This window comes from Pristiophorus japonicus, chromosome 2, assembly GCF_044704955.1.
Source record: "Pristiophorus japonicus isolate sPriJap1 chromosome 2, sPriJap1.hap1, whole genome shotgun sequence".
NCBI lineage: Eukaryota > Metazoa > Chordata > Chondrichthyes > Pristiophoridae > Pristiophorus > Pristiophorus japonicus.
Window position 1 is genome coordinate 244050722 of NC_091978.1, and position 27372 is coordinate 244078093.

Below are 27372 nucleotides of genomic sequence, written 5' to 3' on the forward strand. Positions count from 1 at the left end.
ACTTTTCATCTGATCCGTTGTTCGCCATTCTGTGGATTCTGTAATCCCATAACTCGTCGCCACTGTAATGTCCTGTCCCCTCAGTACAGATTCACACGAGGCATGTAGTGAAGCCAAGGTCACTCTGGACCTGCACCTTTATTTCACAGCTCTGGAATTCTGCACTTGCCTGAGACCTGTGCTTATATACCTGTCTCTTGCAAGTGCATCCCTGGTGGTAAGGTATGCTGGTGGTTACAGGTCATATCTTATTACAGTCATGTATAGCATGTTAGGATACGTTATATATAATAATGTAAGATACATGACAGTAATGATAACCCCTGACCTTCTGAATCGCAGGAAACGAGCGTTGCCATGCCATTGCTAAGGGCAGTGACACTTTACGGCAGAAGGTCAGCGAGATTTAACGCTAACGCTCATTTTAGATCGCTCGCGGTAATGCCCAATTTTTAAAATGGAGACGAGGGTCTTTGAAAATGGGCGACAAGGCGACGATCTGAAACCCCATTTTTACTGCCCACGCCGGAAATAACGCCCATTTTTGGGTGATTGGCACAAAAGTGCAAAATCTAGCCCAATATCCTTCCGATAAAGAGGGTCTAAAATTGTACACATTATTCCAACTGCAGCATAACTATGGTCTTTTACAAGTTTAACATAACCTTCTTGCTTTTGTATTCTGTGCCTGCAGAACCAAAATCAAGGATTCCATTTGCCTCTTTTCTGGTTTTATCTACTTCCATTGCTAACCTCTAATAACCTGTGTCGCTGCACAACTCGGTTTCTCTGCTCTGCCCCATTTAAGGTGTATTTCCTTTCCCTATTTTTACTTCAGGAGATATCTTGCATGGCAATTAGAAAAATAAGAATAAAATAGATATGTGTGATGCAAATCTATTTTGCATTTAGTCCAGAGTGTATTATCTGAAAAGTAACCGGTGATATTTTGCCTGACTATGAATTGAAATCTTCCAGTTATTGTGTGATGTGGCCTGTTGATGCATCAATTCCAGTAGCTTGTAGTTGTAGACTGTGAACTTTAGTTTGTTTCCTATGTGACTAGCACCATCTCATGGAACGTTGAAAAGGTGGAAGCAGTATAACCACAAAATACTTCTGCTTTTCAAATGATGTTAAATGCTTTATCAAATCTCCTACATTTAACTGTACATAGTCTAGTTAGTATTCTACCAGTTTGAATTTATTTATTCATTTATCTATCAATATTTAAATGATTTCAAGAAATGTAATCTTTTCTTGCCCATATTTTGTTCTGGCATTTAGTATTTTCACAAGCACAAATCACTCAGAGGAAGACTGACGCAATCTGGTGACATTTTTACACTCTTATGTTTATCTTTAATTTTCAGAATTTCCTGATATGGTGCAAAGCAGGGGATTTCAGGAAGAACTTTGTGTTATCTCACACTGATTGCAGTAACAATAACAATGAATCATGTTATGATAACCTTTCCACTCGTATAGTCATTCCATATTATTAAGTCAATGAAATAAAATATTTTAACATGACATTTGAGAAAACCATACATCACATTAAGCATTAAAACTGCAGCAAATATGGACCCAGTTGATGCTCACATGCCAATCCAAGTACAGAGAATTTCCACTGCAGGATCAGCTAACATTTTCCACATTTTAGAAGGGCTGGGTCATCAGTGTAAAGTGAGGAGTGCAAATACTCATGTGGTTATGTTATTATAACAATAGTTGTAAAGTCTGTTACTGCTAATTTCCTATTGTGCCCAAGCTACTTTGAGAAAAGTTTGCATTGCAAGAGAGAGAATCTGTTGCAGTATAAGCTTTCTGTGATAGAGACTGTTGCTTGCATGCAAATTCCCACATTACAACAGTGACTGCACTCCAAAAGTACTTCATTGGCTGTAAAGCGCTTTGAGACGTCGGGTGCTCATGAAAGGTGCTATATAAATGCAAGTCTTTCTTTCTTTCTTTCAAGTTGTATTGTGGTACAACACCTCCACAAGACAACAACACTCATTCAGTGAAAGTGCATAAGCCCTGATTCTCCAATGTCAGTATGTGAGCCTGTATCGGTAGCAAGGAGAGCTGGCCTCACAAAGTTTGCAAAGCTAGCAACTCCTCCTTTTAATAGACTCACTGTGCATGGAAATGGATAGGAGGCCCACAGCATCATCCTCCATTGTCCTGGTCTGTGAGACAGCTCTTTTATGGTTCCACTCCCACCTCTTCAATTACAGCCTGCATATATCCAACAATGGCTTTTCTTCTTGCTTCCAAGTCATTGCCTCTCCGAAGTCCTGCCAAGCAACTATCCTTGTCTCCATTCCTCTTCCTCATCTATGTGTTATCCTTCAGTCATAAGATCTGCCGGCATGGGGTCAGCTTCCATATGTATGCTGATGACACCGACCTCTATTTCTCCACTACTTTTCTTGATCATGTGGTCATCCCACTTTGTCGGACTGCCTGTCTGACATCAAGTTATAGATGTTAAAATTTCCTCCAACTTAACATTGGGAAGATCAGAACCATTGCTTTCTCCCCTGTCATACTCTGTTTCTTTGCCACTGATTCCATTCCTTTCTCTGGTCACTTGAAAGGCTGAGAGAAAGCCAAAATCTCCAATTTAACCCACAGTTGAGTAAGAAATCCTATAACCTATCCATCACCAAAGATTACCTACTTCCATCTGTGTAACATTGCTTGCCTCCACCTCTATCTAAGCCCCTCAACTGCTAAAATCATGCTTCTAGACTTCATTATTCTATTATCCTCCATAATAGCCTCCCACCCTCCACAAACGATGACTCCAAAACATAGCCATCCATATTCTCTCCTGCAATATGTTCCACCAAACATCACTCATATCCTCATTGATCTACCCAGCTTCTATTACACTAAAATATTACATTTAAACATCTTGAGGGGCTAAAAATTCATTATAGCTGGTTTGAGACAGTAATACCGCCTGTTCACTAACTTTAGCGTTGGGCGATGTTTACCGCCTCCAACCGAGATATTGATTTTTAGCCCCACAAGAGAGGAGTGGAGCACTAAGGGAACCATTCCACACTCCTCTGAAAGGGGAGGTCAGCTGGACCATCCAAAATCTGACAAAAAATGCAAGGGAGACTAACAACAGTGTTAAACATAGAAACATAGAAACATAGAAAATAGGTGCAGGGGTAGGCCATTCGGCCCTGCGAGCCTGCACCACCATTCAATAAGATCATGGCTGATCATTCGCCTCAGTACCCCTTTCCTGCTTTCTCTCCATACCCCTTGATCCATTTAGCCGGAAGGGCCATATCTAACTCCCTCTTGAATATATCCAACGAACTGGCATCAACAATTCTCTGCGGTGGAGAATTCCACAGGTTAACAACTCTTTGAGTGAAGAAGTTTCTCCTCATCTCAGTCCTAAATGGCTTACCCCTTATCCTTAGATTGTGTCCTCTGGTTCTGGACTTCCCCAACATCGGGACATTCTTCCTGCATTTAACCTGACCAGTCCCATCAGAATTTTATATGTTTCTATGAGATTCCCTCTCATCCTTCTAAACTCCAGTGAATACTGGCCCAGTCGATCCAGTATTTCCTCATATGTCAGTCCTGCCATCCCGGGAATCAGTCTGGTGAACCTTCACTGCACTCCATCAATAGCAAGAACATACTTCCTCAGATTAGGAGACCAAAACTGAACGCAATATTCCAGGTGAGGCCTCAGTAAGGTCCTGTACAACTGCAGTAAGAACTCCCTGCTCTTATACTCAAATTCCCTAGCTATGAAGGCCAACATACCATTTGCCTTCTTCACCGCCTGCTGTACCTGCATGCCAACTTTCAATGACTGATGTACCATGACACCCAGGTCTCATTACACCTCCCCTTTTCCTAATCTACCACCATTCAGAAAATATTCTGCCTTCGTGTTTTTGCCCCCAAAGTGGATATCCTCACATTTATCCACATTATACTACATCTGCCATGCATTTGCCCACTCACCTAACCTGTCCAAGTCACCCTGCAGCCTCTTAGTGTCCTCCTCACAGCTCACACTGCTACCCAGCTTAGTGTCGTCTGCAAACTTGGAGCTATTACACTTAATTCCTTCATCTTAATCATTAATGTATATTGTAAATAGCAGGAGTCCCAGCATTGAGTCCTGCGGCACTCCACTAGTCACTGCCTGCCATTCTGAAAAGGACCCGTTTATCCCGACTCTCTGCTTCCTCTCTGCCAACCAGTTCTCTATCCATGTCAGTACATTACCCCCAATACCATGTGCTGTGATTTTGCACACCAATCTCTTGTGTGGGACCTTGTCAAAAGCCTTTTGAAAGTCCAAAAACACCACACCCACTGGTTCTCCCTTGTCCACTCGACTAGTTACATCCTCAAAAAATTCTAGATGTGTCAAGCATGATTTCCCTTTCATAAATCCATGCTGACTTGGACTGATCCTGTCACTGCTTTCCAAATGCGCTGCTATTTCATCTTTAATAATTGATTCCAACGTTTTCCCCACTACTGATGTCAGACTAACCGGTCTATAAATCCCCTTTTTCTCTCTCCCTCCTTTTTTAAAAAGTGGTGTTATATTAGCTACCCTCCAGTCCATAGGAACTGATCCAGAGTCGATAGACTGCTGGAAAATGATCACCAATGCATCCACCATTTCTAGGGCCACTTCCTTAAGTACTCTGAAATGCAGACTATCAGGTCCCGGGGATTTATCGGCCTTCAATCCTATCAATTTCCCTAACACAATTTCCTGACCAATAAGGATTTCCTTCAGTTCCTCCTTCTCACTAGACCCTCGGTCCCGTAGTATTTCTGGAAGGTTATTTGTGTCTTCCTTTGTGAAGACAGAACCAAAGTATTTGTTCAACTGGTCTGCCATTTCTTTGTTCCCCATTATAAATTCACCTGAATCTAACTGCAAGGGACCTACGTTTGTCTTCACTAATCTTTTTCTCTTCACATATCTATAGAAGCTTTTGCAGTCAGTTTTTATGTTCCCAGCAAACTTCTTCTCATACTCTATTTTCCCCCTCCTAATTAAACCCTTTGTCCTCCTCCGCTGAATTCTAAATTTCTCCCAGTCCTCAGCTTTGCTGCTTTTTCTGGCCAATTTGTATGCCTCTTCCTTGGATTTAACACTGTCCATAATTTCCCTTGTTAGCCACGGTTGAGCCACCTTCCCTGTTTTATTTTTACTCCAGACAGTGGTGTACAATTGTTGAAGTTCATCCATATGATCTTTAAATGTTTCCCATTGCCTATCTGCCGTCAACCCTTTTAGTGTCACTAGCCAGTCTATACGAGCCAATTCACATCTCATACCATCGAAATTACCTTTCCTTAAATTCAGGACCCTAGTCCCTGAATTAACTGTGTCACTCTCCACCTTAATAATGAATTCTAGCATATTATGGTCACTCTTCCCCAAGGGGCCTCGCACAACAAGATTGCTAATTAGTCCTTTCTCATTACACAGCACCCAATCTAGGATGGCCAGCCCTCTAGTTGGTTCCTCGACATATTGGTCTAGAAAACCATCCCTAATACACGCCAGGAAATCTTCCTCCACCGTATTGCTAGCAGTTTGGTTCGCCCAATCTATATGTGGAATAAAGTCGCCCATGATAACTGCTATACCTTTATTGCACGCATCCGTATTTCTTGTTTGATGCTGTCCCCAACCTCACTACTACTGTTTGGTGGTCTGTACACAACTCCCCCTCGCGTTTTCTGCTCTTTGGTATTCCGCAGCTCCACCCATACAGATTCCACACGATCCAAGCTAATGTCCTTCCTTACTATTGCGTTAATTTCTTCTTTAACCAGCATTGCTACCCCACCTCCTTTTCCTTTCTGTCTATACTTCCTGAATGTTGAATACCCCTGGATGTTGAGTTCCCAGCCTTGGTCACCCTGGAGCCATGTCTCCCTGATGCCAATTATATCATATTCATTAATTGCTGCCTGTGCAGTTAATTTGTCTACCTTATTATGAATACTCCTCATATTGAGGCATAGAGCCTTCAGGCTTGTCTTTTTAACACACTTTGCCCCTTTAGAATTTGGCTGTAATGTGGTCCTTTTTGATTTTTGCCTTGGGTTTCTCTGCCCTCCACTTCTACTTTTCTTCTTTCTATCGTTTGCTTCTGCCCCCATTCTACTTCCCTCTGTCTCCCTGCATAGGTTCCCACCCCCCTGCCATATTAGTTTAACCCCTCCCCAACAGCACTAGCAAACACTCCCCCTCGGACATTGGTTCCGGTCCTGCCCAGGTGCAGACCATCCGGTTTGTACTGGTCGCACCTCCCCCAGAACCGGTTCCAATGTCCCAGGAATTTGAATCTCTCCCCTCCACACCATTCCTCAAGCCACGTATTCAATTGAGCTATCCTGTGATTCCTACTCTGACTAGCATGTGGCACTGGTAGCAATCCTGAGATTACTACCTTTGAGGTCCTACTTTTTAATTTAATTCCTAGCTCCCTAAATTCACCTCATCGGACCTCATCCCATTTTTTTACCTATATCGTTGGTACTTATATGCACCAAGACAACTGGCTGTTCACCCTGCCACTCCAAAATGTCCTGCAACTGCTCCGAGACATCCTTGACCCTTGCACCAGGGAGGCAACATACCATCCTGGAATCTCGATTGCAGCCGCAGAAATGTCTATCGATTCCCCTTACAATAGAATCCCCTACCACTATCACTCTCCCACTCTTTTTACTGCCCACCTGTGCAGCAGAGCCACCCACGTTGCCATGGACTTGGCTGCTGCTGCCCTCCCCTGATGAGTCATCCCCCCAACAGTACCCAAGTCAGTGTAATTGTTTTGGAGGGGGATGACCGCAGGGGACCCCTGCACTACCTTCCTTCCACTGCTCTTCCTGTTGGTCTGCCATTTCCTATCTGTCTGTGCAACCTTTACCTGCAGTAAGATCAACTCACTAAACGTGCTATTCATGGCATCCTCAGCATCGCGGATGCTCCAGAGTGAATCCACCCGCAGCTCCAGTGCCGCAATGCGATCTGTCAGGCGATGCAGCAAGATACACTTCCTGCACATGTAATCATCAGGGACACAAGTTCCCACATAGCACAGGAGGAGCATGACACATGTCCGAGCTCTCCTGCCATGACTTAACCCCTAGATTAACTTAATTTGGTAACAACAATGATAAAGGCTACCAACTGATAAAGGGAAAGAAAAAGAAAAACTACTCACCAATCACCAGCCAATCACTTACCCCCTTTTCTGTGACATCACCTTTCGACTTCTTTCTACTTCTAAGAGAGATACATTAGTACAAATAAATTCCAGTTTAATTGCCCACTTGCTCACCTGCAGAAATATCGACCTGGCAGCTTCTTTGGGATGCCTGCTTTCCCTGTCGGAATTAGTGCCAGGTGCTATGGCAGACGAAAGCATTCAGTTTCGTGACCCTGGCGCGAAGGGGGCATTGCACACTTTTTGACGTGACCAAATGTATGGCGCTAGAGTGTGCAGCGCTCACGCTTAGCACCGCTGGTAAGCCTCCACTGAAGGTCACGGGAGGCGCTGCCAGCGCAGCGCTCGGACAGTACGAGCTTAACGGCCCATTCGTGCCCCTCTCGGGTGCTAATGTGTGGGGCTAAGCAAACAAATTTTTAACCCCTTATCTTCAAACCTCTCCATGGTCTTGCCCAACCCTCTCACTGAAACCTCCTCCAGTCTTGTATCCACCTGCCCTTATCACTCCACTTCACTTTCTTTAAAAACTTTCTCAAGACACATCTTTCTGACCACATTGGTCACGTTTCCCAGTCCCTCCATAGATCAACATTTATTACTCAACCTATTTCCATTGTTAACGCATCTGGATTTTCTTTTTAATCAAAGGCACTATAAAAGCAAGTTACTGTTATGTCAGAAACTTCAGCTATCTGCAAATTAATGGGGGTCTTTATATGTCTGAGAGCCCATGGTCCTAATGTGGACCCATGTGGTCCCTGCTCGAAGGGTATCCCAACGTGAATCTGCATCATTTGGCGGCAGGCATTTCAAAAGTGGCTACATCACATATACAACTTGGCAGGAGCACCATCAGAGATCGAATGTAAATGAACGAGTGAATGAGCAGGTGTTTCTCTGCTGCAAAGAAAGGCATTGGAATCCTACTCGGAGTTGCCTTCAGAAGGAGATAATTGATAAACAAAAACAACATTTTTTGAAACTGCATTGAAGACCCAGTAAGGACTGTCATAGAATATGCAGCAGTAAATCTCTGCCCTTATAACACAATGCGCAAGACATTTGCACAACTGCCGTGCATCATGGACCACATAGATACTTCATGGCCATCTGCATTGTAGCCTCAGAGGATAGAAAGACTAAAGTGATATCTCGGAGTCAATATTAACTGTGATCACTGTAATGCCTGTAGCTCCACACTGTGGACATATTGTGTTACTGCAACTAGTGTTTAATAAACAGACAGATCCCATGACAAGAAGCAGGCAGCTTCCACACAGGCTTTCGGAGGATCAGCCATTTTAAAGACTTGTGTGTGCAGTGTGATCTGTGAATCTATCACAAATGGCGACGACGTATGGGATAATCGGATAAAACAAAGCTGAAATTTTTGTTGGTGAAGGATTCAGCCAGCCGGCAGAGAGACTTTGGAAGCTTCTCTGTTTTTGGAAACAGCTACAAATTTGAGGTAAATTAAGAGCACACTGTTGAATGGCCAGAGTCAAAATGGCTGCACCCATGGGAGTAATGGGGCATTTAGGGGAATATAGACGCAACTGGGAAAGGTTCAAAGCGTATGTGCATCGGCTAGAAGTGTATTTCACTGCAAATAACATAATCGAATTCCCAGAGAATGCAGACCAGAACCATGCTGTGTTGGAACGGAAAAGAGCTATTATCTTAATTGAAGCTGGCCTTGTATGAAATGCTGATAAATTTGCTTGTGCCCACCCAGCCAAAGGACATGATGCTTAAGGAGATTTTAACTAAGCTGGAACAGCACTACAACCCCGTACCCTGGAAATTGCTGAAAGCTAACATTTCGTTATACAAAATCAAAAGGGCAATGAAAATATCAGTGAGTACAATGTAGCATTAAAAAGGCTATCTATTCACTGTAATTTCGGAAACTTTCAGAACCGAGCATTGCGGGACCGTTTTGTTTGTGGGATGAAAAATGATGCGATCAGAAGAAAATTATTGACAACGCCTGACTTGACTTTTGATATAGCTTGTCAGACAGCTAGGTCGATGAGCATGGCCGACCAATATTCCCGAGAATTTCAGACTATTTTCAGTCATCAGACACCTGAGGTGAATCGCCTGCAGGTTCACAGTAAAAGGCGGCAGGGGCCCAAAGCCTCAGAAACTGGAAATTGTAACAGAGCATTGAAGTCCTGCTATAGGTGCCTGGGACAACACATTGCTCAAAGTTGTCCATATGTGAAGGCAGAGTGTTTCTTCTGCAGAAAAATTGGGCATCTGGCGAAGGCATGCCAACTGAAGGGTAAATCAGCTTTCAAAGCTATGAGTCCAGTTTTCAAAGTTATGAGTAGAAATCCCCAGAGACTAAATAGCATGGAAGAACAACAACAGGACGAGCAGATGTTAGAGTTAAACATCATCAGGAGCACGAGGTTAATGCAGAGCAATTCAAAAAGTATCATAATCCACATAGATGTTGCGGGACTCAAGATACCAATGGAAATCGACACGGGTGCATCTGTGAGTGTAGTACCGGAGTCGCTATACCTTGACAAATTGCGTGATTTCCCATTGGTGTATGAAATGCAATGGTTCCTAAGATACTGCTCTAATAACATTAGAATCAAATGTATTTATAATATTGTACAGTAAGGAGACTCAATTGCAGGAGGCTTGGTTGCTCAGTGCCCAAAATGGTGCAGACAAGAATGTTAACTGAAATAGATTCTGACCATAGCATTATAAACAACTAAATAAATGTAAAAGAAAATGTATGGAATTAGGGAGCAGCTGGGGAAAAGTGTTGTGATTGGTCCAAATCTGAAGTACAAATAAACAAAGTTGATGAAGGACTGGGAGAACCTCAAATAGACTGATAAGGAAATAAATGTGTATCTACTGTTAAACCATCTGGAAGTCAGATGGATGCCCACCCTCGAGGACAGGGAATCAGGAATGCACCTTCTCGACTGGCAAGGAATTGAATCAATGCATACTCTTAAATCACCTGGAAATTGGATGCATATTATTCCTAGACTGGCAGGAAATCAGAGATGCATACACCCGTGACCTAGATGTATATTAACCACTAACTAATAACTGCATAGCTACCAGAGAGGCATAAAGAATGAATATAGTGTCAAGACTACTCTAGAAAACTTTATTTTCAATACTTTCCGGTCTTGTACAGATTTGTGTGTCCCTTTGAAAGAGGCCTAGTGAGCTGCAGTGAATGGTGAGACATAACGGTATCCCAGCAATGGTGATGATGGTGAAAGGAATGACTTGATCATTGCTTTATAATGTTGGCGTGGGGTGCTGCCAACCTGCGCATTATGTGGCAGCCATATGGGTGTGTAGCATAAAGTTAACTAAATCTGGCCATGTTGAGGCCATTCCTGGCCTCCCGGGCAGCAATGTGCTTGGCTGCTGATGCCCTCTGTCCTGTGCAGCATCAGATGATTGCAGAGAAGGTTGGTGTTGTTGGTGCTGCTGGTATTGGAGCTCATTGTCGTGATTCTGAGGACCAATGTATAAATTGCACCCATGTTGATGGAATAGATGGCAGGTAAAGTAGAGATGACAGAAGCATTCTGTCAATGGTGAAAGAGTTCTTCCAATGAAGTGAGGCTGGATTGAGACTTTGCTGGAAAGACTTGCAGCCTGCAGAATCAGTGCTGGAAATGGACTGAGCAACAACTTCTGCCTGAGGAAAGTGATCATCTATCAGGTGAGAGCTTTTACAGTACATTTGATGCTGTCAAGTAATCAGCTGGAGCAGTGGCCACGGAACTCCCTCCTCAGCTTCACAGACATGGTTCCCGAGCTGCGAGAATACCGTGGCCATGCAGAGAAATTTAAAATGTAGGGGAAAAATGCTCCTAAGTGCCTATAAACTACCTGATACTGATCTCAATTGGGTCTCCCGCCGCTGCCAGTCAGATGGGCTCTGCGATGACAGACACGCCTAGGGACCTTTCCCACCCAACCCATCGCCGATCGTGTCCGTTACCACCTCAGAAAATTGCAACGCTAGTCTTTGCTTTGTCCAATGTACTCATCTGTCTCTTAATCTCACCAGGAATCAACCAAATTAGCTGGATACTGGCAGCTATGATTATCTCAGAAGGAGATTAAATAGGGTCATCCACTTGAAACTTCAGTATGGTCTCTTACATTCACGTTCTCGGCTCTGCCATAATTCAGGATTAGGATGTTCATGGATTCTCCTCCTCCATTGCCTGGTTGTCCACAACCATTCTCGTTTGGATGTTTTAGGGCTATAGAGCTCTGTACTGTTTCTTTTGTTGTGGGACCAATAGCTCTGTTTATAACCTGCTGTTTTATGCGTTTAGCCCTGTGTTATAGCTTCATTAGGTTGGTGCCTCATTTTAAGGTATGTCTGGTGCTCAGGATGTACCCTTCTACATTCTACATTGAAGCAGGGTCAGTCTCCTGGCTAGATGATAGTGGAAGAGTGAGGGATGTGTTGGGCCATGGAGTTACAGATTGTGGTGATATACAATTCTGCTGCCGCTGATGACGCATGGTAGCTCCTGGATGCCTAATTTTGGGTTGTTATGTCTATTCTACTTAGTACAGTGGTAGTACCACTCTACGCAATGGAGGATGTCCTCATTGTGAAGATGAGACTTTGCCTTCACAAGGACTTTGTGGGGTCACTCCTGCAAATGCTATCATGTGTCTGTGAGAGGTAAAATGGTGAGGGTGTGATCAAGTAAGTTGCTCCCTGATGTTGGTTTCTTCACCATGTAACATAGATCCAGTCTGGCAACAACGTCCTTCAGGACTCACCAACTCAGTCACTGTTGGTACAACAAAGCTACACTTTGTGGTAGACCTTGAACTCCTCCACCCTCAGTATTATGTGCACTTGCTTTCCTCAGCACTTTCTCCGCATGGTGTTCACATGGAAGAGTACCGATTTGTCAGTTGGTGGAGAGAGTCGCAGGTGATCAATTGTTGGTCTCCTTGACATTATCTGACACAATACCAAGAGATTTCATGAGGTCCAGAATCAATATAAAGGAATTTAGGACCAAGCCCACCCAACTATATAAAACTGAGTTCCAACCTCTACTGGGTCTACCCTGATGATGGGACAGGACTTGCCTAAGGAGGTGGCATCGGGCAGGACATCCACTGCAGCAGCTTAAGGAAGAATAGGAAGACTTAAAGGAATGAATTTTCGGCTATTTTGCGCCTTGCTTAGCGCCCCGGAGAGGTGTTACATGCTGTTTCTGGGTGTGATGCCGGTCGTCCAGGATTTAGCGCCCTGCAGGAAGATTCAGCTATTAGTTTGCGCGGGCACAAAATCTTACCACCCCGCCCTCCGTTTTCAGCGTGATTATGACGTCAATCGTTGTGCAAGGCTGCGCTAGCACTCCAGATGGAATTCTCGGCATTAACACCTCATTTAACGCTCGCCCCAGGAAAAGCCTGAAAAAAACAGGCAGTCCCAGGGTGCAGCAAGCACTACTGGCAGCATATTAAACAGAAGCTGGACGATCTTATATCACAGTTGTCAGTGACTGCGACGGTTGCGCGCAGAATACTGCATAAGGCTATAAGTTGCAAACAGCATTTTTATGTGCCATGACACTTTGCTTACAAGGTCAGTGAGAGATTTCAATGGGGCGCAATACTAGTTCTCCTGCATATCATGCTGATTGCTATTGGCAAGCAGCTTCAAGCTGGAAGAAGGGTTCTTGGCCATGTTGGGTTACGGATTCGAAAAGATCGCAGATGTTTGGGGTGGAGGCCTTACCCCCACAGGTTTACAGGGAACATCACTCATACCTCGACATCTCTGAGGCACAATGCGTTAGAAGGCTGCGCTTTGGAAAAGAAATGCTGACAGAGATATGCCAGCTCCTTCAGGCAGACGTACAGCCTATCAGCGCCAACAGGACTGTGCTGCCTGTCGAGGTGAAGGTGACTGTGGCGTTGGCCTTCTATGCCTCCGGCCCCTTGCAGGCAGCAGCAGGGGACATATGCAGCACCTCTCAGCACGCTGCACATTGCTGCATTTGCCAGGTTACAAGGGTACTGTACGCATGCAGAATGAACTTCATAAAGTTCCCAATGAGCAGGGACAGCCAGAGTGAGAGCACTCTAGGGTTTGGATAATTTGCAGAAGTCCCCAGATTCAAGGTGCCATTGACTGAGTTCTTCAGAAACCGAAAGGGTTAACACTCCCTAAACGTACAGCTGGTCTGCGACCACACACAGTGCATCCCCACAGTAAATGCCCGCTATCCAGGGAGCACAAATGATGTTTTCATCTTGAATAAGAGCAGTGTCTCACGAATGTTTCAGCAATGGGCAGGGCTGGCTGATTGGGGACAAAGGATACGGCCCGGCCACCTGGCTCATGACCCCCCTCCAGAATCCCACCACAGAAGCTGAGCAGTGCTATAATGGAAGCCATGCAACCACGCACAACATCATCGAACAGACAATTGGCATGCTCAAGCAGCACTTCTGATGCCTGGACTGCTCTGGAGGCAGCCTTCAAAACTCCTCTCAACAGGTCTCCAAATTCATTGTCGTGTGCTGCATGCTAGACAACTTAGCCATCATGAGGGGTCTGGCATTGCCAGTGGGGATAGCAAGTCCAACTCAGGAGGAGGAGGAGAAGGACGAGGAAGAGGAGCCTGGCGAGGAACCCATTGTGGTGAGACCACAACCACAGGGGAGGCAGTGTGTAGATGTGGCCACAGCAAGAGCCTTATGTCGGGAGCTCATCTTTGACCAGTTTGCTTGAATGGGGAAGGTGAGGTTGCAACTACTCTATGCCACCATGTCAGCTAATCTACACTGAATTCTGCAATGAGACACAAGACACCAATGGCAAAGGTCAAACAAACATTTTTATAGACAGGAATAATTAACAATGTTTCTGTCATGTATCTTACATTATTATATATAACTGTATCCTAACATGCTATACATGACTGTAATAAGATATGACCTGTAACCACCAGCATACCTTACCACCAGGGGTGCACTTGCAAGAGACAGGTATATAAGGACAGGTCTCAGGCAAGTGCAGCATTCCAGAGCTGTGAAATAAAGATGCAGGTCCAGAGTGACCTTGACGTCACTACATGCCTCGTGTGAATCTGTACTGAGGGGACAGGACTTTACAGTTTCCCCCCCCAAAAAATCCAAAACTATACAATTGTTAAAGTAAAAGTAAATAAGCACAAAACTGCTTCCTGCAGTAAACAAAATGTTAATAGACAGTAAACTGCTTCCTGCAGCATAACAATTCAAGATGAGTCAATTGTTATCACACAAGTATGTACAATTTTTACAATGCTACATACATCCATGAGCACCAATTTGTGCCAGGCCTTAATGACTCTTATCCATATTTCCCCTCCCCCTCATCCTTCCCTTTAAACGATAATGAGACCTCAGTGCCTACAACAAGGATGCTAGAGGGCTGCTGTGTTTGGGGCCAGACAATGCAGACGGTGTCCGAGGATGCCCTGGTCCAGTTCTTGGCCTGTAAGGCCCAGCTGCAAACTGCTGCACCACTTCATTGGTGGGAGCAGTCATTGGTGGCTAGGGTATGTGTGTGGTGCATGGTCGGCGAGTCAGTGGTGGGAGCTGGAATGCTGTCATCCTGAGGAAGGACAGCACCTTCCATATCCTGGGAGCCACTGACTCGCCAACGGGGCTGATTCTCAGCATCCGGAGCACGATGTGTTTCCACAACTTGCTGGTCTGCTTCGGCACCATCCCTTCCCTGTTGGACAGTGGGGAATGCAGAGAGTATGGTAGCTGACATCGACCACATCACATCACCAAGCTGCCTGCGATGCACCCGAGTCTGCGACATGATCAAGGGCACATGCCACACATTCTGGAACGCCACTGTCACTGCTCGAGGCCACCAGCCTCTGTGTGTGGGCAATGATGGCCTCGCTGGACTCCAGAGTCACACTGACAATCTGTGTCACTGCCTCTGCAGTAAGCTTGTCGATGCTCTCTGGGTTCCATCCCAATGCATCCATAAGCTCATGGTGCATTCCTGTATTTCCCTGGACATTTCCACCAAGTCCATTTCCATGTCTGCCTGTCGTTGAGCAGACCAATTTTACCGACTCATCCTCCGGAGAGCTGGCCTGTGAGATTTCCCTTTCACACTGCATTGCTGTATGCGACTGGGGCCAGGAGCCTCCGGCACCTCAAACCCTGGGACATTGGCATCGTCCCCAGATGTAGTGAGGCCAGACAGGGCAACTGGTGGGCTCTGAGGCACAGGCAGAACATTCTCTTCCCCTCCCTCATCGTTTCCCCATGACCAGATGTAGAGGGCTCCCTTGAAGGATGTTGGTCATCTGCAAGCAGAAAGCAATAGACGAGTAATTAGCAGCAAGGGAGGGGGTAGGTGGTGACATGAGGAAGGTGGCATTGCACATGTTTCATTTGAAGACCCACCGCCACTTCATTATACATCTCAATGCAGTCTCTTCAGGCGCCCTATCCATTTACATAAGCTCAGTACCCTAAGGGGACTCAGCATCACCCCCGGCAACTGTCGGAGCTGGTACACCTATGAGGGTAGACACCTGTTCCTCGATATCAGCGAGTGGCAATAATTGGGGTGGCCCCCCCCCCCACCTGTGCACAGCTGCTCCCTCCTGTTGTGGGAGTGCTTTGCCAGCAAAGAGAAAAATGTGTTCAGAAAGGGTTTCTATGCTGTTGTGGCACAAATGTCTACCATAGTACAATAGGTTATACTGTGTGAATGTTCCAGTGGCTACCGTTCAATCTGCTTGGATGTTACATGTGCTTTGTGAGGAATTGTTAGGAACTTAGAAGGATGTAACATGGGGGCTGTAGGTGATCTTTCTGAAAGGCATAGCAGCATTGGGAGCATATTGTGCGGAAGGATATAAATGATTGAGTTTATGTGCATCGATCATTAGAAGCCAATGGGTGCAGAGGTAAGCCTTCATCTTTGTCATGCATTGTGAAACCCACTCCACAGACTGTTGAGAGGGACTATATGGATGGAAAACTTCACATAGTGTGTGAGATTCATGTTAGAAGTTATGGAGGCATACATAAATGCAAATGGTACTCACCCTGACGATTCTAGTAAGGTTGTTGAACTTTTTACGACACTGTGTGGCAGTTCTGGCCACAGTGTCTGCAGCAGAGACCTTCTGAACAATGTCCCTCTTAAACACAGGTGGGAGCAGTCTGGCTCCCCCAGCAAGATGGAGTGAGGACCGTTTCCTCTCCACTGCATTGACTAAGGCCTCACTCACCTCATTGGTGAAGAGCCTGGCACACTGCCTTCCCTCCTGCTCCTCCATCTCTGCAGAAGTGGCTGAAGTGGGGTGGTTTATATGTACATGTGTGCAGGAAGCTGCCACGCCCTGCATTAGCGTTTGCCAACCGGTAAAAATTTTTAATTGCACATGTGCAAAATGGCAACCTCCTTTAACGACACAAGTTTGGGCTCGGGCACACAAAGCCCATTGTGCAACGCCTGACTTAATGCCAACGCTCCTCCAACTTACTTTTTCAGTCAAAGGCGCAAACTATTTTCAGGCGCTAACTTTAAGGGACTAACTATTTGTACTGCACTTTTTTTGACCGACAGGTGTCTGTCCGGCCCCACCCCCACCCACCTGCCTGTATTGCACTTTTTTACCAACAGGCGACAAGCCCCGCCCTCTGTAATGCTCCACCGTCCCTCCCGGCCGAATCGTTCCATCCACGTGGTGCCAGAAGCAGGACGTGAAGCTCAGGCTCTCTCCCCGACCCCCGGCTGGCCTGGGCCCGACGGCAGCAGGTGGGTGCCGATGGCGGCAGGCTGCTGATCCTCCGCGAGCCTGCTTCTCTGGCCAACTGGGCCTACCGCTGAGCCCCGAGCCCCGAGCTTCCTATGATCCATGAGTCCTGAGTGGCGGCGGTGGGCAGCCAGAGGGGGGCCGGTGGGGGGGGGGTCGGAGTACTTGGGCCGTGAGTTGGAGGGCCTCGGGACCACGAGTCGGAGGGTCTAGGGGCCATGAGTGAGAGAGGCTGGGGGAGAGAGAGAGAGAGGCTGGTGGGGGGAAAGAGAGAGAGGCTGGGGGTGAGAGAGAGACTGAGGGGGAGAGTGAGAGAGGCTGGGGGAGAGAGTGAGAGACTGGGGAATTGAGAGAGAGAGAGACTGGGGGGGGCGGTGCAGAGAAAGAGAGAGGCTGGGGATAGAGAGAGAGAGGCTGGTGGGGAGAGAGAGACATGAGGCGGGGGGATTGGAGGGGAGAGAGGGAACTCAGGAAAGATGGATAACATTCTTCCAACCCTCTACAAGGGACATCGTTGGAGTGGACAATATCCAGAAGTTACGACACTGTCACTATTCACTTCATACCCAATAAACTTGTTAACAATCCATACACAATGCCCCATCTATGGCCGGGGGGGGGGAGGTGGCAGGGGGGAGATGCATGCGCTTGGGTAAGGCACTTCGGCTGGGGGAGGCATGCACTTGGACTGGGTGGGGTAAGGCAGTTCAGTTGCTGTCTTCTGGAGAGCTCTGTCCTCTGTCGCTTCAGGAAGTCAAAGTGGATCGAGTTACAACTTGCAAAGTCAGTTGAGACCTTGGGATGGGCACATTCCTGTGACACATTCCAGTGAAACTTCAGGGTTGGCTTATCCTCCAAGGGGACCAATCATAAATAAGGAGTGGAGCCTGTTGGCCATTTTTGCAGTACAAATAAGTGTGTCCTAACTTGAACACCCCGCTGCAATTAACGCCCCGAAATCCAAAAAGCCAAAAATCCAGCGAGCCCGAAAGAATTGTTTCACAATATGAACAAAAGGCTCTGAGTGAGCTGTAGGCCCTTTGAAATTAACTATGGGGCTGAAGAAAGAGACAAATGCCTACTACTCGGCCCTCTCCCCCGCTCACCCGCTGCCCCAGAGTGTACTGCCACTCCTCTGCTGGTGGTCCTTGGGATCAGCTGTAGTAGAGGTGGGAAGCAGGGAGATCAGACAGGTTCCTGGGCCCTGGCTCCCTGTTACCATTTCTATGTGGCAGAGCAGTCACGGGGTGCTGGTTGACTTCTCTGATAGAGCAGGTAGAGGAAGATTGCTAACAGCAGTGGCAGGAGCAGGGATACAATGATGGGCTTCCCTGCCCCATTTCCCTTCATTTTCCACTGCTCCGCTTTAGAAGAAATACAGTCCCACATGTTATATTTTTCATCTTAGCTCAGAAATTTCTGGAACAATAATTGCGAGTTCATGGTGCCCGCATTATTAGTGCAGAAAAAACCCAGCAATTTGTGGCAAGGAAAACATACAACAGGAGTTCCGATTTGTCACAAATTGCTGGACAATTTGTGCTACCGGATCCGCCATTAGCCTCACCAAAAAAACGGGCAAATGACCATCTCACCATGGGCCACCCCATTTGTGTTATGATATTGTTGGATTTGCACCATTAATAGGAATTAATCTCAACTCAGCCATTTAGGGCTGTTAATTATTGTCATAAGGACTCTGTTAATGATGTGATTTATGGTCCTGACATGCCAGTTAACATTGGAGACCCAGAAAGGGAGCAATGAAACAGTAGTCTCACTCCTCACTCCCTCAGGTAGTAAATTGTTCCTTGAGGTTTATTAAATTTTAAATTAAAAAAATATATATTTTTGTTCTCTGTCTCTTTTTCCTCTCTATAAATCCATGTGCTTTTGCCTCTCTTGATTTCTCTTTCTGTATTTTATTGGACCCTAATTCACTCTATTTCCTTTTCTGATTCACACTGTTTTTTTCTCTATCCTTAGCTTTCATTGGTTAAGGAGATAACTCATGGAAATTGGCCCTGGTCAGGTGTAGGGCATTCATGTAGGCACAAAGCCCAGCCCTTCTAACTTACCGTTATTGATACTAACATTGAGGAGGAAGACCTCAGACCAATTATTACAGTTTTTTGATTTGGTTTTTCAAAGTAAGATATAAACCTTTAATCTTTATTTATCCTTTGTTAACTCACTATCCTTCCCTGTGGGTGTCCCACCTCACATTAACCTGTGGGGAGCGACCAAGAAGATGCTAAACATGATACATTTGGGCTCAGAGCTTATGAAATTACATCTTAGTTAAACGTACTAAAGGCATAGATCATATAGTTCTCTTCTGCTGGAGTGCTACTTTTAGTCCTGGGGCCAGCCAGCATCAGTAGATAAAGGAATGAAAAGCTGAAAGAGAAAATATTTCTCCACTCATGTTGTTTAGATTCCAGACACGCATCAATGGAAGCCTGCACACCATTAGATCCAAATATTTGATGTTACTTTGTTCCCATTGATAAACATCTGTCTCCCACATCTTTTCATGAGCAAAAAAATTACAAAGGTAGATTAGTACAGACAGATGGCCCTTCTGTTAAGCATCAAGTATACCTTCACCTGCATTTAAATGACTCTTATCAGGAAAATGAGAATGGTTAATGTGAGGTGGGACACCCACAGGGAAGGATAGTGAGTTAACAAAGGATAAATAGAAATTAATGGGAATATTTAACAAGTATTTCATGGCAGTGTTTATAAAAAAGAAGGAAGGATATTGGGGAGGAAGTATATCTTCATTTGGTTAAAGGTAAGATGAGAGATATTGGGCCGAGAATTGCGGCTGCACCGGCTGCATGCGCGCAGCGAATGTCCTTCAAACTCTTACACCTGGTAAAAGCAAGCGTATAGCCTACTTTTACTTGCGTAAGAGTTTCAAAACATAAAAAATTAAATTTAATCACTTGTTTTTATATTAAAAACCCTGTAAATTAAGGTAAGTTTATTTTTGACCCTATTAAAACAGATTGGCCTAGAAATCCCGGCCTCCCCGGGTCCGTACGGAGTGTGTACGGACTCGGGAAAGCATCGCAAAAGCCGTTTTTTTAGCAAATGCGCATGCGCTGAAAACCGTCTTTTCTGATCTGTCAAGCTCAAGATCCTCCACATCCCCACAGCCAGGACATTTGCATGGGCAAGTTTGCGGTATTTATCCATACCTTGCCCAGGGGATGTCCTGAAAACTCTTGCGCCTGATAAAAGCAGGCGCATAGCCTACTTTTACAGGCGTAAGAGTTTTAAAATATACAAAAACATAGTAAAATTAAATTTTAAAAACACATTTTAATGTTAAAAACCCTGCCCACTAAGGTAAGTTTATTTTAAACCATAATTTAAAAACTTTTTTAAAAATCAGAAAAATATTTTTTTTTATAAGACATTTATTAAATTTAATTAAAATTAATCTTAAATAAGTGGTGTATTTTTTCTATTTTTTATTGGTGTTTGGGTGTTTGGGGGGCATTTCTCAATCATAATAATGAAAACTCTTACTTATGGAGTTCCCGTTATTATGAATGAGAACATAGAAACATAGAAACATAGGAAATAGGTGCAGGAGTAGGCCATTCGGCCCTTCGAGCCTGCACCACCATTCAATATGATCATGGCTGATCATGCAACTTTAGTACCCCATTCCTGCTTTCTCTCCATACCCCTTGATCCCTTTAGCCGTAAGGGCCATATCTAACTCCCTTTTGAATATATCGAACGAACTGGCCTCAACAGCTTTCTGTGATAGAGTATTTCACAGGTTCACAATTCTCTCAGTGAAGAAGTTTCTCTTCATCTCAGTCCTAAATGGCTTACCCCTTATCCTTAGACTGTGACCCCTGGTTCTGGTGAATATAAGCCAAGTCGATCCAGTCTTTCTTCATATGTCAGTCCTGCCATCCCGGGAATCAGTCTGGTGAATCAGAAAATTGGCTGTCCAGTGCCATGTGACTCTAGCTCCAGCATACGGATGTCCCGACGTGCTCGGGCTCCGATGCACAGGGAGAGGAGGCCTCATGATCGCTATCGCTGGTGGGAGAATCTTTTTTACCTTTTACTATCGAGCGACCACGGGAACCAGAGGACCGGGATTTCTAGGCAAATAAAATAAAATTCTGAAAACTGATTTTTTTTCTAAAACATTTAATTACATTTAATTTCAATTAATTTAAAATATGTGAGGTGTTTTTTTAATTTATAGTATTATGGTGTGTTTCTTGTTTTGAGGGGTGCGGTATTCTCAATGATAGTGCAGGTGCAGTATCAAGAATCCGGAATCCAGAATGTTCCAGAATCCGGACTCTGGACCTATCGGTGGCAGGCCCGTAAAATGTTCTGGAATCCAGCCCGGATGACCCTGCCAACCTCTGGTCCCCACTGCTGCCCGACCTCAGGCCTCACCTCACGACTGCTCATAGAAACATAGGGTTCAAGTTTCGGGCCTCGCCTAGAATGACGCAGCCCCGACATGGACGCCCGTTTTCCGCGACTAAAAGCGTGACAAAAATGTACCTTGCAATTCTCAGGCTTCCTGCAGGTCCCTTGGAGCTCGGTGCGGTGCGCAGACATCAGCGGGGAGCAGAGCCACAGAGTCACGCCGATTCTGCAAGTGCAGGGGGGCGGGGCTAAGTTAAATGAGAGAGCGTTGTGCCGGCAGCCCTGTGCGGTAGCCCATAAACATTGGCAATTGGCCATTTTTAAAGGAACTTAAAGAAAAGTGTTGATTTGTCTCGTGGACCTCTGGAAAGGCTTTGGATTAAATTCTGGTGATTGTTTGGTGTCTGAAGGAGTGCTTTTAGCAGCACTGTTGAATAAATCACCTGCTGAAATCAGTGAGTGCTGCTTTTCGCTGTTAAACTTCCAGAACAGGTGCTACATAGGTGCATGCAAAATAAGGACTGTGTGTTTTGCAAAATAAGAGTGTCAATTCAATACAGCAATGGAACAACGTCCACCAAGAACAAAGAATTTCTTGCATGAGGAAGTGGAGATATTAGTTAACGTCATTGAGCAGAGATGGCAGGAGCTAGATACCAGCAACAAAGGTCGAATAAAAGTCCCACCTAAAGAAATGAAGAAACGCTGGAACCAAGTTGCAGAAGATTACTGTGCAGTGGTGCATACCATGAGATCCGGAGCCAGTGTAAAAAGAAATGGCACGACCTTGGTCAAGTAGTTAGTGTAAGTAATATTTTCATTTTTTAATGTAATCATAATTGTAATGTGACTATCTGTATGTCCCATCCTGCAGAAAGACGCACTCTGTAAAAAGTTATATTTTACTCTTTGCAGAAGAAATTGCCCCACAACAAAAAGGAAGCAACTCGAACAGGAGGAGGCCCGCCCAATCTGCATCCACTGACACCCTTGGAACAGAGAGTAGCTGCTATGACGAGCCGTACATGGAGAAAAGCAATCGGTACAACACAAACTGGGCCCGCACGCGAGGATGAGGGTAAGTCCTGAAAATGCATCGTGGCCCTTCAAATCAACCTGCTGCCTGGCCTGCTATGTGTGAGAGTACTCATGCCACCCATCCTGCCCCCTCCCTTGCTGTTAAACATTTGACTGTTTTGATATATTTTGCAGAAGATGATGATGATGATGATGCCAACCCTGAAGATCCAGACCAAGAACCAGAAGAACCAGATGCGGACGATCCAGACTGGATGCTGGCGGCGATGACTGAAATGTCTACAGGGGAGAGCTTCCAAATTAATGTTTATGAGCCTCCATTAAGGGGCATCAGAGTTTCAACCCCTTGCATAGGTTCTGGTTCCACCTTCCATGGTTTTGATTCTGATGTTGTGGGTCCCAGTGGTGCTGGTGTTATCATGGAGCAGTTTACACCCACTGACCCATCATCCCAACCCCCTGCTCGCACTCGAGTGCTGCCGTCTGGAACACCGAGCGTCCCACCGTCCCAGCCCGCGCCTCTCTCTCTAGTACTGCCGTCTGGAAGACTGAGCGTCCCACCGTCCGAGCCCGCACCTCCCAGTGTAGTGGTGCCACGAGGCAGACCCAGGCAGAGCAGAAGGAGATTGGAGACATGCTCTCCTGAGATGCAGCGTGCAACAGATGCGGCTCAAGTTGTGGTATTGGATATGGAGACCAATGAGCTTACCCAATCACTCATCGGTAGCGTCAGTGCAGTGGGTGACGAGGTGACGGTCCTGATGGGAGAAATAGCAGTAATGACATGGGAACTTAGGGAGGGAATGTCCGAGGGAGAGCAATCGACGGCACAGGCCCTCATGGAGATAGCTGCTGCAATAAGGGCACACAGCCCCGCCAATCAAATGACACCCTCATGAAGAAGTGAACGTTCACTGAGATGTGGATGAGAGATGGTTGCAGCCTTTCTTTGCTGCTTTTGTTCTTGTTCTTGATGCAGCTGTAATAGCGTTTTTCAAATTGAAATTGTTTTGTAAGTTTTGTAACTTTACAACTTATAAGTGATCTTAGGGTTTTTAAGTGATCTTATAGTCTAAATGCTCTCACTTTTTGTAACTTATTTAATTTTGCAACTAAAAAGTGATCTTGACGTTTAAATGATCTTAAGAGTGCAAGATTTTTCACGTTAAAATTGTTTTGTAACTTTACAAGTTTATAAGTGATCTTAAAGTTTTTAAGTGATCTTCAAGAGTCACATTTAAAAGTAAAGTTTGATACAACAAATATTTTATTACAGTGACGTTAACTTTTCAAGAAAGTATTTTTTCATTAAAACTGAATCATGTTCCATTAACACAACACAACATAGGAACAGTTCCAAAAAATAAACATGTCCACGCGCAACAGTGGTCGCAGAGCCCTCAGGCATCAGTACTTGAAGCGTTCACGGATGAGCTGCTGGCGCAGGGCTCGAGCAATCGTTAAAGGAGCACGATGGATGGCCCTCCTCCGACCTCGTGCTCCGACATCAGGCACTTGCATGCTTTCCTGATCGTCGTCATCATCCTCATCCTGCTCTTCCAAATTACTATCATCAGGCACTAGACCCTCATGTGGGTCTTCTGGTTCCACTACCAGCTCCTGCTGTCTCATGATGGCTAAGTTATGCAGCATGCAGCACACAACAGTGAGGTGAACGACAATCTGAGGAGAGTATTGCAAGTGGCCTCCGGAATGGTCCAGGCATTGGAAACATTGTTTCAATATGCCAATGGTCCTCTCAATGATGCTGCGCATCGCAATGTGCGCCATGTTGTATTGACGGTCAGCTTCCGTCCGTGTCACGCGCAGGGGCATCATGAGCCAGGTGGTCAGGCTGTACCCTTTGTCTCCCAGTAGCCAGCTCCGCCCTTCTGGCTGCTGCTCAAACATGTCAGATATAACACTGATGCATAGGATGAACGCATCATGGGTGCTGCCAAAGTATCTCGGATCGACTGACATGATGCGCTGCTTGTCATCACACACGAGCTGCACATTGATGGAGTGGAAACCTTTTCTATTCCTGTACTGCTCAGAATCCTCCACAGGTGCTCGCAAGGCTATGTGGGTACAATGTGGGTATTATGTGGCAGCCCTGTACCTTTGGGAAGCCAGCAATCCTGAAGAAGCCCACAGCCCTCTCATGGATCGCTTGTGCGGTCATTGGGAAATTGATGAAGTCATTCCTCCACGCATACAGTGCAGCCGTGACCTGGTAAACGCAGGCATGTATTGCACGTTGAGAGATGGCGCGCACATCTCCAGTTGTAGCTTGAAACGATCCCGAGGCATAGAAGGCAAGTGCAGCGGTTACTTTCACTTCAACAGACAAGGCAGTCGGCGTTCTGCTTCTGGGCTGCAAATCTGCTCTCGGCATATCACAGATCTCAACAACAACTTCTCTGTGGAAACGCAGCCTTTTGACACAATCAGCCTCGCTCATGTCCAGGTATAAGCGCCTGGCTTGATATTGCCGACGTGGATAAGGTCTCCTGCCCATCAGCTTACGGGCTATGAAGTTCCTGGTGCGGTGAGCTCAAATCAATTCTCTCCTATGCAGTGAATTGCTGGCGAACCATTGCATAATCTGCAGTGTTGACAATGCAGCACCCATTCTGCAATTACAAATTTAAGTTTCATACTGGCTATCTGGCTGCCTCTCCCTCCCGGTGCTTTGTGCACCTACGCTGTCCCCTGGCCGAATGGCCTCGGCCTCCCTCGCAGCTCGAAGGCTGCTTGCTGTGTCTTCGGCTGCCGTCGAGCCAGTGACGCCGCCCCTGTCTGCTACATGGAAGGAAGGCCTGCCTGAAGCACTGCAGTTCGAAGACTGCTTGCTGCCGTTGTTGTTGGGCTGCCGTCGAGTCACTGGCTCCGCCCCTGTGTCCTACATGGAAAGTCTGCCTGAAGCACCGCAGCTCGAAGGCTGCTGCTGCTTCACACAGGTAGGAATATTCAATATTTTGTATTTGCTTTGTTTATAATTTTTTATTCAGGATGGCTCTTTATTTGTAGAAGTAAGACTGTTGAATGCTTATAGAATTTAATTACTTCCCTTCCCCCCCACCCCCGCCTCGTTCCCTACGCCTGATTTGTAACCTATGCCTGATTTCTATAGGCAAGGTTTTTCTGAGCGTTCAAAAATCTACACTTACTCCATTCTAAGTTAGTTTGGAGTAAGTTTTCACTGCCTAAACTTCCAAAACAGGCGTAAGTGGCCGGATACACATCCCTTTTGAAAAAAAAAATCTGTTCCAAAATGAAACTGTTCCAACTGACCAGAACTGGAGCAAACTAAATGCCGAGAATTACAATTTCTAAGATACTGCATTCTAAACCAGTTGCTCCAAAAAAATAGGAGCAACTCAGGCCAAAACTTGACCGCATAGAAATATAGAAAATAGGTGCAGGAGAAGGCCATTTGGCCCTTCGAGCCTGCACCACCATTCAATAAGATCATGGCTGATCATTCACCTCAGTATCCCTTTCCTGCTTTCTCTCCATACCCCTTGATCCCTTTAGACGTAAGGGCCATATCTAACTCCCTCATGAATATATCTAATGAACTGGCCTCAACAGCTTTCTGTGGTAGAGAATTCCACAGGTTCACAATTCTCTCAGTGAAGAAGTTTCTCCTCATCTCGGTCCTCATTTCGGTCTGAAATGGCTTACCCCTTATCCTTCGACTGTGACCCCTGGTTTTGGACTTCCCCAACATCGGGAACATTCTTCCTGCATCTAACCTGTCCAGTCACATCAGATGGTGAATCTCCCTCGTGCCTCCCACAACAGCCAAATAAGCATACACCACAGCCAAACACACTTTTAGTCCCTCTCAGCTCCCTCTCTCTCTGTCTCCTCTTTTGCGCATGTCATGATGACCCTTGACCTCCTGAATCACGGGAATCGAGCATTGCCATGCCATTGCTAAGGACGGCGACACTTTATGGCAGAAGGGTGCAGGACATTCTAAAAAGGGAGGGAGATTAGCCAGTTGTCGTGGTGCACATTGGTACCAACGACATCGGTAAAAAAAGGGATGAGGTCCTACGAAACGAATTTAAGGAGCTAGGAGCTAAATTAAAAAGTAGGACCTCAAAAGTAGTAATCTCAGGATTGCTACCAGTGCCACGTGATAGTCAGAGTAGGAATCGCAGGATAGCGCAGATGAATACGTGGCTTGAGCAGTGGTGCAGCAGGGAGGGATTCAAATTCCTGGGGCATTGGAACCAGTTCTGGGGGAGGTGGGACCAGTACAAACCGGACGGTCTGCACCTGGGCAGGACCGGAACCAATGTCCTAGGGGGAGTGTTTGCTAGTGCTGTTGGGGAGGAGTTAAACTAACATGGGAGGGGGATGGGAACCAATGCAGGGAGACAGAGGGAAACAAAAAGGAGGCAAAAGCAAAAGACAGAAAGGAGATGAGGAAAAGTGGAGGGCAGAGAAACCCACGGCAAAGAACAAAAAGGGCCATTGTACAGCAAAATTCTAAAAGGACAAAGGGTGTTAAAAAACCAAGCCTGAAGGCTTTGTGTCTTAATGCAAGGAGTATCCGCAATAAGGTGGATGAATTAACTGTGCAAATAGATGTTAACAAATATGATGTGATTGGGATTACGGAGACGTGGCTCCAGGATGAGCAGGGCTGGGAACTCAACATCCAGGGGTATTCAACATTCAGGAAAGATAGAATAAAAGGAAAAGGAGGTGGGGTAGCATTGCTGGTTAAGGAGGAAATTAAGGCAATAGTTTGGAAGGACATTAGCTTGGATGATGTGGAATCTATATGGGTAGAGCTGCAGAACACCAAAGGGCAA